The following is a 12,816-nucleotide window of genomic DNA, read 5'->3' as shown; positions in this document are numbered from 1 at the left end:
GCTGTATTTTATGGAATTCTTTTTGGTACGGCACTTTTCCTTATAAGGTCCAATGACCAATTGTTTTGATTATTTAGAAGGAAAAAATTCCATGAGAACTGTTACTGAAAATGACTAACTTGGCATTAGTGATTTGTCGCTCTCTTACAGCATTTGATGCAATACTGAAGTTAATTAAGATAGCTGAAATATCCCGTTAGCCACTTAGTGCTTCAGACATTTGTATGTGACCCGGTTTTATTACATTTTCTTGTAAATTGCTAATGATAACTGTAAATAAGTACTTCTGTTTGTAGTGGTGTTTTAACGTCCAAGCCTTTGTAAATAAAGATCAGCCTGTGTATTTAATAGAAAGCTCCAACGCTTGATTCACAGTGACCTACAGGCTTTTGCAGCAAGGAGCTGAAGTGTTTCCTTAACTTTTGCCATTAGAGCAGTGAAACCTTTGAAGGAGGAGTGTGGTGCTGCAGTTGCTAATGGATGATGGAGGAGCTGTGAGAGTAGAGTGACTGGGGCTGTGTGCTGGGAACTAGGGATGGTCTGGTCAGGTTGCAGGAGAAGGGCATATTTGACAGAGAGGTAGCCTGGATTTAGTTAAGTGAGTTTGCTTCTTTATTTGAGCAAGGATTGCAGGTTGATAAAAATGCACTAGCTGATATGCAGTAGGTATGAGCTGCTTTTGCTCAAAATTGCAGAGGGGTATGTGAGAGAGGGAGAGGACCCAAGACTATGCAGATCTGAAATGTCCGTCCACCTGAATTTTTCTTTTGGCATCTCAGTAGCTTAGAGAAGATACGCTTGAAAACAGTTATAAACTTGTTCAAACCCATTTGTGTTATCTTTTAGAGTAGTCTTTAAAGGCAGAGGATGAGAAATAATCCTTTGAATGCTTGCTTTTTTTTTTTTTCCCCTTCTGCATGATATTCTTCCTGCATGGTGAAAAAAAAGATTTGCTGTAACAAACAGAAACTGCATGCAAACTTTACTGTATTTTCAGGTTCTTGCTTTTATTTTGCTTTTCTAAGTATGAAAACATAGGATTCACTCAAGCAAATAATAGGTAGAATTGTTCTTTTGTAAACCTTAAAATGGAGATAGCGAGAGAGAATGTCTAGGTTGTTGATCACTGGGAAATAACTAACAAAAATAATTTACTGTGGCACAGTCTGCAGTAGGATGTTACCTTGAACACACTTCAGTTCCTCTTACAGCATCATGTGTCCATTCTGAACTTAATTCTCAAGGTTATATCAAAAAGGACTACATATTCTAGCAAGTGCAGTAAATGCTTGTTGTGATGGGTTAGTTTCCACTCTAAGGTTTCTTTGGGTGAATTGTTTATAATGTGCTGGAGTTTGCATTTATTCCCTTCTGAGTTGCTGCCTATGTACTTTTATCCAGGGTCATCTTGGCTGGAGGTAAATGCTCCATACGTGTTGTAGGTAGTCAAGAGTTGCCTTTTTATGGTGGGGGTTGTAAGCAAGTTTGTTGTAATGTCTGATTAGTTTCGAAAAGTCTGCTAAGGCTTTGGTGGTCTCTGATTCATCTATGTCTGACCCTACTTAGATACAAATCATTACAGGATGAATAGGTACAGGTCATTGCCCACATAAATGAAAGCACACCTGGACCTGGCCTTGGGAATGAATCAAAGGATGTAGCAGAAGACAAACACAACGGAATTCTTGATCAGTGCCCTCGTAAGTGTGCTGGCCTGTGGTGTTGCAAGTGATACTGCTGTTGAATCCAGGAGTGATTTATATTCCCTCCCCCAACCCCCGCCGTGGGATGCTGCACAGTGCCATAGTAGAGGCCCAAGGTAACAGGATAAAACCCCAGAAAATAGAGGTCAGTAGCATCACCTATGGCATAGTGTCCAGCTGGGCCTGCTGCACGCACTGTGACTCATCAGACATGAACAATACCCAAGAAACTGCTACAGGATCCTGCAGAGGCTGAAGGAGGAAGCTGATCTGGTAAGTATTGCATGCCCAATTGCACAATAACTTCACAGGAGGTGAAACTTCACAGTTTAAAAACTACTTTTTCTGGAACAGAGCTCTCTTGCTCAGGTAGCAGCTTTCCTTTTGCCTTTCTCAAACTCCTGTTTTATTTATTTGCTCCTCGTCCCCACAGATGCACTGTCAGTCACTCACTGGCCACCTCTGCACTCCAGTTACTGTCCCTGCATCCCTACATTTCTCATACCATCTCACCCAGATTAACAGCCTTTACTGTTGGTATCCCCTATCCCAAAATTCTGCATGTCAAATCCAGCAAATTCTTTTCAGCTACTCTTGTCTTGTTACCAGTCCTGCTGTACTGAAGGATTTCTGAGAAACTGTACTATATCATTTCTCTTGTATTTCCATGTCTTCTCTTTTCCCTTATTCTCTCCGTTCTCTCTACCCTCTGTGTGAAAGATCCATCCCGTGAGGTGTGTCATCAGGTTATCTTCACTGCCCAAGTCTTTGCAACTCTGCCCTATAGACACCTTGTGCTGTTTGGGAGGCCTGGAGATATCTAATAAGGGAGAGATGACGCTGCTCTTGGTGCTGATGACAACAGTGAGCGCGCTGTCACCTCCCTGCCCTGGGGAGCCCTGGGGCTGTGGGGAAGCAGCCCAGGCTGGCTGGACACAGCATGGAGCATTCCTGTTCCAGCTGAGCTGGAGCCATGGCACAGCTCACCTCTATGCTCCCTGGAGCTGAGCTCCTTGTGTGGGTGCAGGGGGAAGCAGTCTGGACAGGACCATGTTTTGGGGGATGCACAGATGTAAAGGACAGATGGCATTACATGGGACTGCTTCCTCCTGCTGCTGTCTACACCCCTGCCCATGTAACATGTCCTTCAGTTTAACAACTGTTGGTATGCCTTCCAGCCAGTGTCATCTGTCACATCTGTGCTGCTAACTCAAGGCTTCATAGTTTCTCCAGTACCTGACACTACGAATACCAGAGCTCTTGATCACACTTTCTGATGCTTTTATGTTTTTCACTTTTTTTTTTTTTAAATTCTTGCCCCCCTCTCTGAAATGGCATCTTCTCATTGGTCTCACTTTATAAAGCTTTAATGGTATATTTCTTTGCTATGCCAAGTCCCAAACTTGTACTTTTCTGCCTCCTCTCTCAGCTGATTCAATCTCCTCTTATTTCCTTGTCGCTAATCACAGCCTTCTCCAGCTTTGGTTATGCTGCCCCCCTGCTCCAGACCTTAGTCATGCTCAGTGTGTTTATGAATCTTAACGCAGCCTCAAATATAATGCTATGCTGTCTCAGAGTTTCACTGGCATGCTCAATCTTTGCTCAGGGTGAAATACACAAGGAATTTTGAACTGTGTTGCTGTTCTAAAACTTTTATTTAGTAGAGTGAGCTTGTGTGTATCTAACAGCTGCTACAGAATTGTCTTAACTTTGCAGTGTATTTTACAGTAATTTGTAGGAGCCATAAAAAGAGTGAAAAGAGTGGGAGGGAGGTTTGACACAGACATTGCAGGTAAAGGAGGTGTTGGGGTTTTTCGTCATTTTTCTTTTTTATTCCCATCCCTCACCCCCACTCCCCCCCGTTGTTTTTTTTTTTGTGGGTGGTTTTTTTTTTTTCCCCTCCCCTCTGAGGAAATGCTCCTCTAGCACTCCTGGATAAGGCTTGCTGATAGATAGCCTTGCAGTGTATTATCACAGTTTGCCTGTTGTTTTTCTAAATGAGGCCCTTAAGTCTCCTAGGAATTCCCTAGGGAGTAATATCCTTCAGCATAAGGACAGCCAGTTGCACATGTGTGCAGTTACAAATGTGATGCCTACTGGTTTTTTCTTTTCTTTTTCCTTTTTTAAAGAGAAAAACAGATCCCAAAGCAGAACCCTTTATACTCAAATGCCTATCCGACAGTGTGTGACCATTTTGAGTTTTGAAACAATAGCAGCCAACTTACCCCATTATGTATGTCCCATAAAAAAACCCCTACAACAGCATATGTAGTATGTGGAAGTAATTTGGAAGGCATCTTGCAGTTTTGAAGGGAACACGGTGAAAAGAAGAGTTGGGGGAAAGGAATTTGAATGTGGTCACGAAGAAACTCATTAACAATATAAAATAGAGATTGTAATGAGTGGGGTGACCAGTAACATCTTTATTTTTTCTGATTTCTCTTAGCCCATAAAAAAGCTGCAGCCCATGTGAAGAGGGGAATTATTAGCTAAAAGATAGCCATCAGATTTCAGAAGATAAACAAAAGGTGGATCTGAACCTTGAAATTGTCAGCTCAGCTCAGCAAGAGGTTGCAAAGGCAGAGTGGTGAAAGGAAGGTTTCCTGGAGAACTCCCAGAAGATTGAAATGGATTATACAATTCTGGAAGGGGACAAGAAACAGGCAATGCAAAGGTGCTAACCGTAAACAGTTGTAACAAAACACTGATCAAGCAGCACTTTACCTCCAACACCCTGCAAAACATGAAAGATGTTCTGTATTGAGACCACTGTGTCAGTTGAGCTAATCAGAAATGTTTCCTGGACAGTATTCAGGGTCATCTGGAGGAGCAGTTCTTGTATGACCTACTTTGGTTTTAAGGTCATTATTTTTTCATTGAAAAAAATTCGCCATCAGTTAAGTCAGTAAATAAATCCATATTTCTAAACACCTGTCTGAAAAATTAATTGAACACAACTATTGTAAGACTCTTCACAACTTTTTAAAAGTGAAATAAAACTAAACCATACCTTTTTGATTGCAATTTTTTTTGCTAGCCTACAGCTACTTTCCTACAGCATGAAAGGAGCTCAAGCATCTTGTTGGAGAGCACTTTAGAGGAATACATTCTCTGGGACTCTACAAAAGCATCTCCATTTCATGTTTCCATCTGCCCTCCAGGACTTTTTTTCCCATTATGTGCATGAAACATTGATGCATGCCATACAGTCATAAGACTGTTTTTAATTCCATCTTTTTTTGTCACCATCTTCCTTCCACCTTTCTGGAAGCCTGCTCCACTGGCAATCTGCAGCTATTTAAGGCAGAGTCTTTCATGTGTTTTTTCTCCCATCGCTTACTGTAGGCTTGGAAGTCAGGGAAGCTGAACCTACTAAGTTACTTTGGTTTCTTGTGGAGGGCAAAAATTACTTGCAGAACACAGGCCTTTCATCATCGAGCACCCATGATTGACACTGATGAATGCTTACTGTCATAAACTGTGTCCAACAAGACTGTGAAGGAATATGCCATTGTGTTGGTAAAGTCATAAGCCTGTGTGTTTGGGAAGTAGAGCTGGGGTAGAGTAAGGCGACAGATACGCATCTCTTCAGCCTGCTTCTGTGCCAGCAGGGAGCCCTGTCCCTTCAAACAAACCTTCTAGTGCTCTGTCTGCCTTCCTGACTTGGTTGCCCTGCCAATAACAAGCTGATTACCTTGTGATTTAGTGGTCAAGTTGCTCGGTGACTACATCCTTACAACTTTTCGTCAGGCTGACAGGAGCTCCCAGACTGGTTTTCTGTGCCTGCAGCTCCAGGGTAGAATCTGTGTGGACTTCTGGCAGGTTCTGCCTTTGCTGCCTGAAACTGAATCCAGTAGTTGCTGCCAGTCACATAAATCCAAAAATTGTACTCCAAGTGATTGTTCTGGATACTAACCACCTAGCTTCATCTCCCTCTGCTATGTTCAGTCATGCATAACTGCTTTTAATTGTTCATCAACCTGGCATGAAGTCTCAGAATGCTTACAGATTCAGATGTACATCCCAAAGTGTGTTGCATGACTGAAACTGAAGCAGAGCGCTGTAAATGAACTGCACAATGCACCAAATGAGAGATGGGCACAAATGCAGAGCTGTTTACTTACCTTGTTAACAAGGATGCCCTCATAGCAAAATGGCATGCCAGCACTCTGTGAAGTCACCCTAATCAGAGTAAGGTGTTTAGGTGTATGCTAACATCGTTGCATAGACAAAGCTGGTACATGAACAGTCAGAAATACATTCAATATTTGTGCTGTGCAGGATCTAAAAGGCTCATTGATTACAGCTTTGAAAAGGGATTTGCTTTGGTATTACCCTAAATATTCTGCACCTCTAGTTATCCTTTCCTAAGGCTTTTGTGTTTTAGCTCATAAGGTCATTGATATAATCACCCAACATCACAGCTGTAGCAGTAGTAGTAAAGGACATCATGACTAAACATGACACTTTTTATTTAAGGTAAAATTGAAATAATCTAGTAAGTATTTTCAGACAGAACAGCAGTTAACTGTAGGGTGTATTAGAAGATTAGCAGCTGCTTGGGAATTGGGCACTCTTTTTTACGTGTTGCCTTACTGTGGAGGCTGGGATAAGAGGCAGAGGAGACTGGCAACCAGGATCAGCATTTTAATTGGAATACCTCCAATAAATTATATGAAAATCCAGAGTTACAGAAAAAGCAATGCTAAACCCTGTCACAGCTTTTGCTCCCAGGCAGTGTGATATTCAGGACAGGACTGGACTTCTGCTGCTTTCTTTGGACTATCGCATATTTACCACCTGTATCCAGGATGTGGTGTATGTGCTGGGGACACTACCCTTTCTCACAGGCACTTTATTTTTGTCCTTCATCAGTTGTCGTTTGGGAGTCTTAGGGAGTTTGAGTACTTTGGAGGCATCAGCAAGATGTTCTGGTTCAAAAATCAAAGTGAACTTTATCAAAAAGGCTTTTTAAGGAAACTAAGGAACCATATTGTAAGAGCGAAGTCTTTGTACAAGTAAATGACAGTTTAAAAGGCAGGATCAAAGGGCAGAAGTAGACAGTCAATTCTCAGTCAACGAGGGTCCCAGTTATGTTCTGCAGAGTTCTGTGCAGTTCAGCTTATTTGTAAATGGTATCGGTAAGGGGATGAGCAATTGGGTGAACAAATTTGCTGTGAAGAAGAGAGCCAGCTGTGGAGATGAGTAGAAAGGCATTGAAGTGCTGAGGACGGTGCAACAAAATGGATGATGAAATTCAGCGTAGATAAATGAGGCTAACTGAGGAGCACTGGGCAGAACAGTCCTGATTATATATGAAGGTAATGAGTTTGAGCTGAGTATTACCATTGAGAAGTAAGATTTGGGGATTTGGTTGTGGGATCATGAGCTCATTGGTCACCAAAACACAACCCAGATGTTAGAGGAAAGAAATATAGAATAAAATTGATAATGTGATCTACAAGAGTGTATGGTCCAGTTCCCTGCTGACTGCTGCGTGTGCTTCTGGAGCCTTCATCTCAGAAAGGATTTATTAGAACTGGAAGAGGCTTACAGAAGGTCAGCAAGGATGATGCGTTACATGGGGTGGCTTCCATATCATAGAATCATAGAATAGTTAGGGTTGGAAAGGACCTTAAGGTCATCTAGTTCCAACCCCCCTGCCATGGGCAGGGACACCTCACACTAAACCATATATATCTCTCTCTCAAGATTATTACCCCCGATGTTATAATTCTTGAGACTGCTGCTCTGAAAAACACTTCTGTAAACTGTGGCTTTGGTCTGGGAAAGGAATAAATTGAGGGCAACATCATGAAGATCTGCAGAGGAAGGAAGAGGCAGACTAACCACTGCCTGTCAAAACAAGAACATACACAGTCAATAAAAAACATCACACGTTTGCGACCTATTCTGTACTTTTGGCTGTTACTGGAGATAGAATACTGGCCTGGATGTACCATTTATCTAGCCTAAACATCTAGTCTCATTTTAGGATGTCTTCAGACAAAGGAAAATAATACTCCTTGTGAACATCAGGTAACTTCTGATCATATTAGTGTATAATCTCATATGTACCTTTATGATGTGTGTTTGTGTTTACTTGTACATATTCAGGATTTGCTTTTGATTAAGGTTTATCATAGAACCATACAATAGTTTGGGTTGGAAGGAACCTTCAAAACTCATCTAGTCCAACCCCCTGCAATGAGCAGGGACATCTTCAACTCGATCAGGTTGCCCAGAACCACGTCCAGCCTGGCCTTGCATGTCTCCAGGGACGGCGCATCCACCACCTCCTTGGGCAGCTTGTTTCAGTGTTTTACCACCCTCATTGTAAAAATTTCTTCCTCACATCGGTCCTGAATGTCCCTCTTCTAATTTAAAACCATTACCCCTCATCCTATTGCAACAGGCCCTGCTAAAATGTTTCTCCACATCTTTCTTATGAGTATCTTTTTAAGTACTGAAAGGCTGCAATAAGGTCTCCCTGGAGTCTTCTCCAGGCTGAACAACCCCAACTCTCTCAGCCTTGACTTGGTCCTGTATGCAGATTAAGCAGTAACCAAACTTTGTTTTCACAGAAGCATCATCACTTTAAAAATGGATGCAGATTATTCCTGGGGGGTGGAGTGAGGTGGTGTGATTCCAAAGAATGTTATAAACATTCTAACAGTGGTGATAATATTAACGTTATTTGTATGATAGCCTCTCCAAAGTGTTTAGAAAAACATCTATGCAGTGCCGTATTGATTCTTAAAAAGCCCATAAAACCATAATTATCAGATGGGTTAACTCGAGGCTGCTCTTGTTTCCTTAAATTTAGTATATAATCAGGAATCCTTTGAAACATTTAGTAACCAAAACTGAGCTTTCAGACTTAAAGTGGACCTAAGCAATTTGAAACATGGAAAGCCTACAAAGAGATACTGAATAGTATTGTGATTTTTTTTTTCCTTTAAATTACAGACTATTAGGTCATGATAAAATAAACGTTGGTAAATTCATGTTCTGCTTTTCCAGAAACTTAAGGAGAAAAAGGCAGGCGTGTTAGAATTTTCCTCTATATTCTGAAAAAGGTTGTGTAATGCTCTTTCTACTGTAGCATATTAAAAGAATGAGTTATTTTCTGAAATAAAAATTCTGGTTGTCCAAATTTCATGACTGTAGTATAGCTTTTAAGAATTGCGAGCGGTCTTACTCAAAATCATGAAAAACCCATGTCATACTTCATAGTCAAATCTGTATAAATACCTATTTTCATGAGGGTTACTGTCCCACAGCAGCCTAGTGTTGTTTTCCTTCAAATGCTTGCTTTATTAATTAATAAAAGGTATGTATCTTTAATACAAGTTTGCTAGTGTAATCTGTGTATTTACTGCCCAAAAGAAAAGAAGTGGATTTCATCATTTTAGTGCATTTGTTCCCCTTGCTACCCATATTTCACACTAGTTTGAAAGGTCAGGGTTTTTTACTGCTTTATGCGTACTCAGTAGGTTTCTCTGTTTATGGAGGTATTCCAAAAAAAACCCCAAAACACCAAGAAAGACTTTGTTAAAATTTTGAACTGATGAGATACCTTAGTTCTTGTCTCTTTTTACCTTCTGTGTAATACCCTTTGCAGCATAATCGTTGTTCTGCACACGCAGTAGATATTAGTAATGTGCTGTCACTAATAGTAGACTACAATGGTTGCCTGGGTTTAGTTTCAGTGCTGATGTTAATTCATTATGTTCTAGATGTTGGGGTGTTTCCCTGAAGGGTAAAGTCTTATGTGTTATTATCTCTAAGTATTTCTTACGTTTGTACCTAAGATAATGGATAGATACTTTCACTGTTTTGCCCACATTGTTCTATTTTCTTGCAGCAGCTTTCATGGGCAGTTCTCCTGCTGCATGCTTGCAGTTGGTTGTGTCTTCCTGAAGTCTGTGCATGCTCTTGCTGCTGTCCTGGCCACCCTTCTATAATATAGGCTAGAGCTTGAATTCATGAAGGATGTCTCTGAGCTTAGCTGCCTGCTATAAGGAGAAGTCCTGAAGTTCAAGATAAGATAAATACAGCCTTGTATATATTAAAAAAAACAAACCAGCCAACAAACTATCTGTTCTTTTGTTGTTCATGTGTGTCTGCGCTCCCCTTACATGAGACACTGCTGTATGGTAGGGCCAGCACCTACGTCTTTGAATGACTATTTACAGTAACTGTTGCCCAAAAATGCAAAAGGCCAAGTTGCTTCACCCACCTCTCAGTGCCGTCTTGTCCCCCTTGGGCCTCAGCGTGGACCCCTGTGTCTTTTTACAAGCTGTTCCCTCACAAGCTGAAGGAGAGGAGCTGTAGAGCCCTGTCTTAACTCCTGGCTGCTGTCCAGTAGTGTACCTATTGGCTCTGACCTTCTTGCTGCCTCCCCTGTGAAAGGCCATGGTGGCTGCAGTCAGGGCTCTGGGGGTTGAGATTGGTCCCTCGGGCCGTCTGGCAGTGCTGTGTTTGTAGACAGTTGTGCCAGGTGTCTTTACTGCTTGGGGCAGAAACGTGCACGTACATGTTGCTTCCTGTTCAAATCACTTCCAAATTACACAATAAAACAGGCAGGAAATTAAATGAAGTATCACTTTGTGAAAGTGCAGGCGTGAGCCCCTCCTAGCATAGGCAGACTCCCCGGTCAAACCCACCTTCTGGTTAAGTCTCACCCCAGCAATGCCTGTTCTTCCTCCTTGTCCTCCACCATCAAAGCCTCAACTTGAGCTTCCAGATGTAGGAGACCTCGGGCCATAGAGTTCTCACTTTGTTTCGCCTTTCCTGCTCTGAGATGAGGCTTTCTGCTGCAAAAAGCCTAGCGTTTTTCCACAAAGCCTGTGAGATCTACCGCTCTGAGGTCAGTGCTAGGGTGCAGTAGCCACCTCGATCTTTGATGAGCCAGGAAGAATGGCTGAACTTTGCAGGGCTACAGATCTCAGCGTGCTGTCCTGGAGCCTTCACCACTGAATGCCTTCAGCCCCTTCCAACAGCTGTCGTATCAGAAGTGTTTGAAGGAAGGAGGGCTAAATCTGCACCTTCACAAATTGAACTGCCCAGTGAGAGACTTGTGTGTAAGCCCATAGCACAGGGAAAGCAGGCAGCTAAATGGTGCTCCTTCTTCAGTTGCATTAATCCAGGGTGGATTCCTTCACCTCTGGAGCGTTGGTGACATTTGCACAGTTTCAGTAGCCTCAGCTGTGAGGAGCAGACATGATGAAATCTGTAGTTCAGTTCTGCTGGTCTTTAGCGGAGCCACAGTACATGGCTACGTTGACTGATGCGTGCTGATGCCTCCTTCAGCTCAGCTCTCCCAGCTATCCTTGACTGCTTGGACAGAGCAGGTTTCCTCTGTCACAGGATTTTTAGTCAGGTGACTAATAGTCTCTTGATACAGAAAAGAAGAAAAATGGTTACTTATGCTACACTAATTGTGGTTCTTCCAGGCACACGCTCCATAGAGGAACCACAAGCAGTTTCTTGTCCTTCTCTCTGAATGAGCCTTTGCTGTTGGCAAACCGGAGAGTGGTTAGACTCGGGCATTCTGAGCTTAATTTGCTCCCTTACCACCCTGAGCAGCAGCAGCTCCTGGCTTCCTTGGGCTGCACATGTTCATCTTCCTTCTTCCCAACCCAGGATGCCAGTCTGTGTTTCAGCTTTCTACTCCTCACACTGTGCTCCCAGCTAGGACATCAGCTCTTGCCCACATATTCTTCTCCCGTGGCCCTGCTCCCTTTCTTCAGCCACAGCAGACTTTGTCAGCTCCTCCACATCAGCATCAGGTTTGGGAGCAGCAGGGCTACGTCAGCTACTGGAGAGGGAGGTTGTCACCTGTCAAAGCAGTATGTTAAAGGCAGTGATATATGTAACAGCTCTTTCCCCACGGCGTGAGTGAAGAGCAGAACTGGGAGCTGCTGTCGCTGCAGAGCGTGTTAGGTGGTGTGATGACATGCGTGGCGCTGGTCAGGAACCCTTTGCCTTATGCCACTGCCAGTAGAAGTTGGGAGGGTTCACAGGCGCAGCCTGGATGGACATTACTGTCTTCAGAGAACTTGATCCTGTTCATGTGAGTACATGCTCACCTGGGATCTGTGTGGACAGCACTTGTTAAAGAATCACAGTTTCCATAGGGTAAGTAACTGCTTTTCATTTTGTTTCCTTACAGAAATATTTAAAACCCAGGATGACCTTGTAATACTATTAAATTCTTAACCAGTTCCACCATTATTATGACTAATGTTTCTAGGAATCTTCTTCTGGTTTAAAATGGATTAATATCAGGATTTGAAGCTAGATTCACTATCCTGTATGCAAGGCAGAATGACAGATACAGTGTTCTCAATGCTGGGTTCTCATTATTGCTCTCTTATTTTGCAAGAAAATAGCCATGAAACTGGTGTTGTCCTTTACTGTGCTTGGACATTTAAGAAAAGTAAGAAATGCAAATTAGGAGGAGGATTTTGGTTGTATTCATGTAATGTCTTCATTATCCTTTTAATTTAGATAACAATGTTTTAAAACATTTTCAAGTGTAGCTGTTTTTTCAGATTTTTAAACATGAACTGTGAGTTTTGAAAGAAGTATGTTAGTCTTTTTTAATATTAAAACCAGAAGTAAAAGATTTAGCTTAGGGTTTGAGTTTTGTTTTGTTTTCTTTGGCTACTTAGGTGGTAGAAATTGAAATATTGTCTAATCTGGAACTGGGTGCCTGGAGAGTTAGCAAAATTAGTGCCTCACAGATACTGGCAGAGATGATCAATTCTAGGAATTGTAATCTGACAAATCACAGTAGTTGTATTTTGTTACTAGTTCGCAAATGTGTTTGGGGCATGTGCTGTGACAGTGCCTTCTGCAGTGTGATGCTTCTCTGCTTCACGTGGAGAATAATTTGAGCTTCGTTATTTGTTAAAAGATTGTTCCTAACTCATCTAGTTCAGAAGAAAACGTAATAACACTGTAACTATAAGCCGTTATGAGAAGAATAGTTCATCTTTGTTCAGTATTCTGCCTCAGACATTTGCCAGCTCCAAAAGCTTCTGAGAAAGGTGCTCTAAAATTCAACATTATCAGAGACAACTTTTATATTCTGTGCAGAAGAAAA

The 12,816-nt window shown here is 42.0% G+C and overlaps 1 protein-coding gene across 9 annotated transcripts in view; it reads left to right on the top strand.

The window, feature by feature from the left end:
- Nucleotides 1-12,816, top strand: part of PLAG1 (PLAG1 zinc finger) — a 51,952-nt gene that overhangs the window by 25,457 nt on the left and 13,679 nt on the right. The window contains exons 2-3 of one of the 9 annotated variants that reach the window (XM_080639409.1): nucleotides 1,583-1,976; nucleotides 4,150-4,377. The exons of 6 other annotated variants lie outside the window; for them this stretch is intronic. The gene's annotated coding sequence lies outside the window, so the exon portion shown is untranslated. Of the gene's footprint in view, nucleotides 1-1,582; nucleotides 1,977-4,149; nucleotides 4,378-11,239; nucleotides 11,847-12,816 lie in introns of those variants that run through there. 2 more of the 9 variants (XM_080639413.1, XM_080639412.1) reach the window with 2 other exon arrangements.

Source organism: Psittacula echo, assembly GCF_963264785.1.
Source record: "Psittacula echo genome assembly, chromosome: 2".
In the NCBI taxonomy this organism is placed as follows: domain Eukaryota; kingdom Metazoa; phylum Chordata; class Aves; order Psittaciformes; family Psittacidae; genus Psittacula; species Psittacula echo.
The sequence above is the reverse complement of the archived record's forward strand: the minus strand, read 5'-3'. Positions and strand labels throughout refer to the sequence as shown.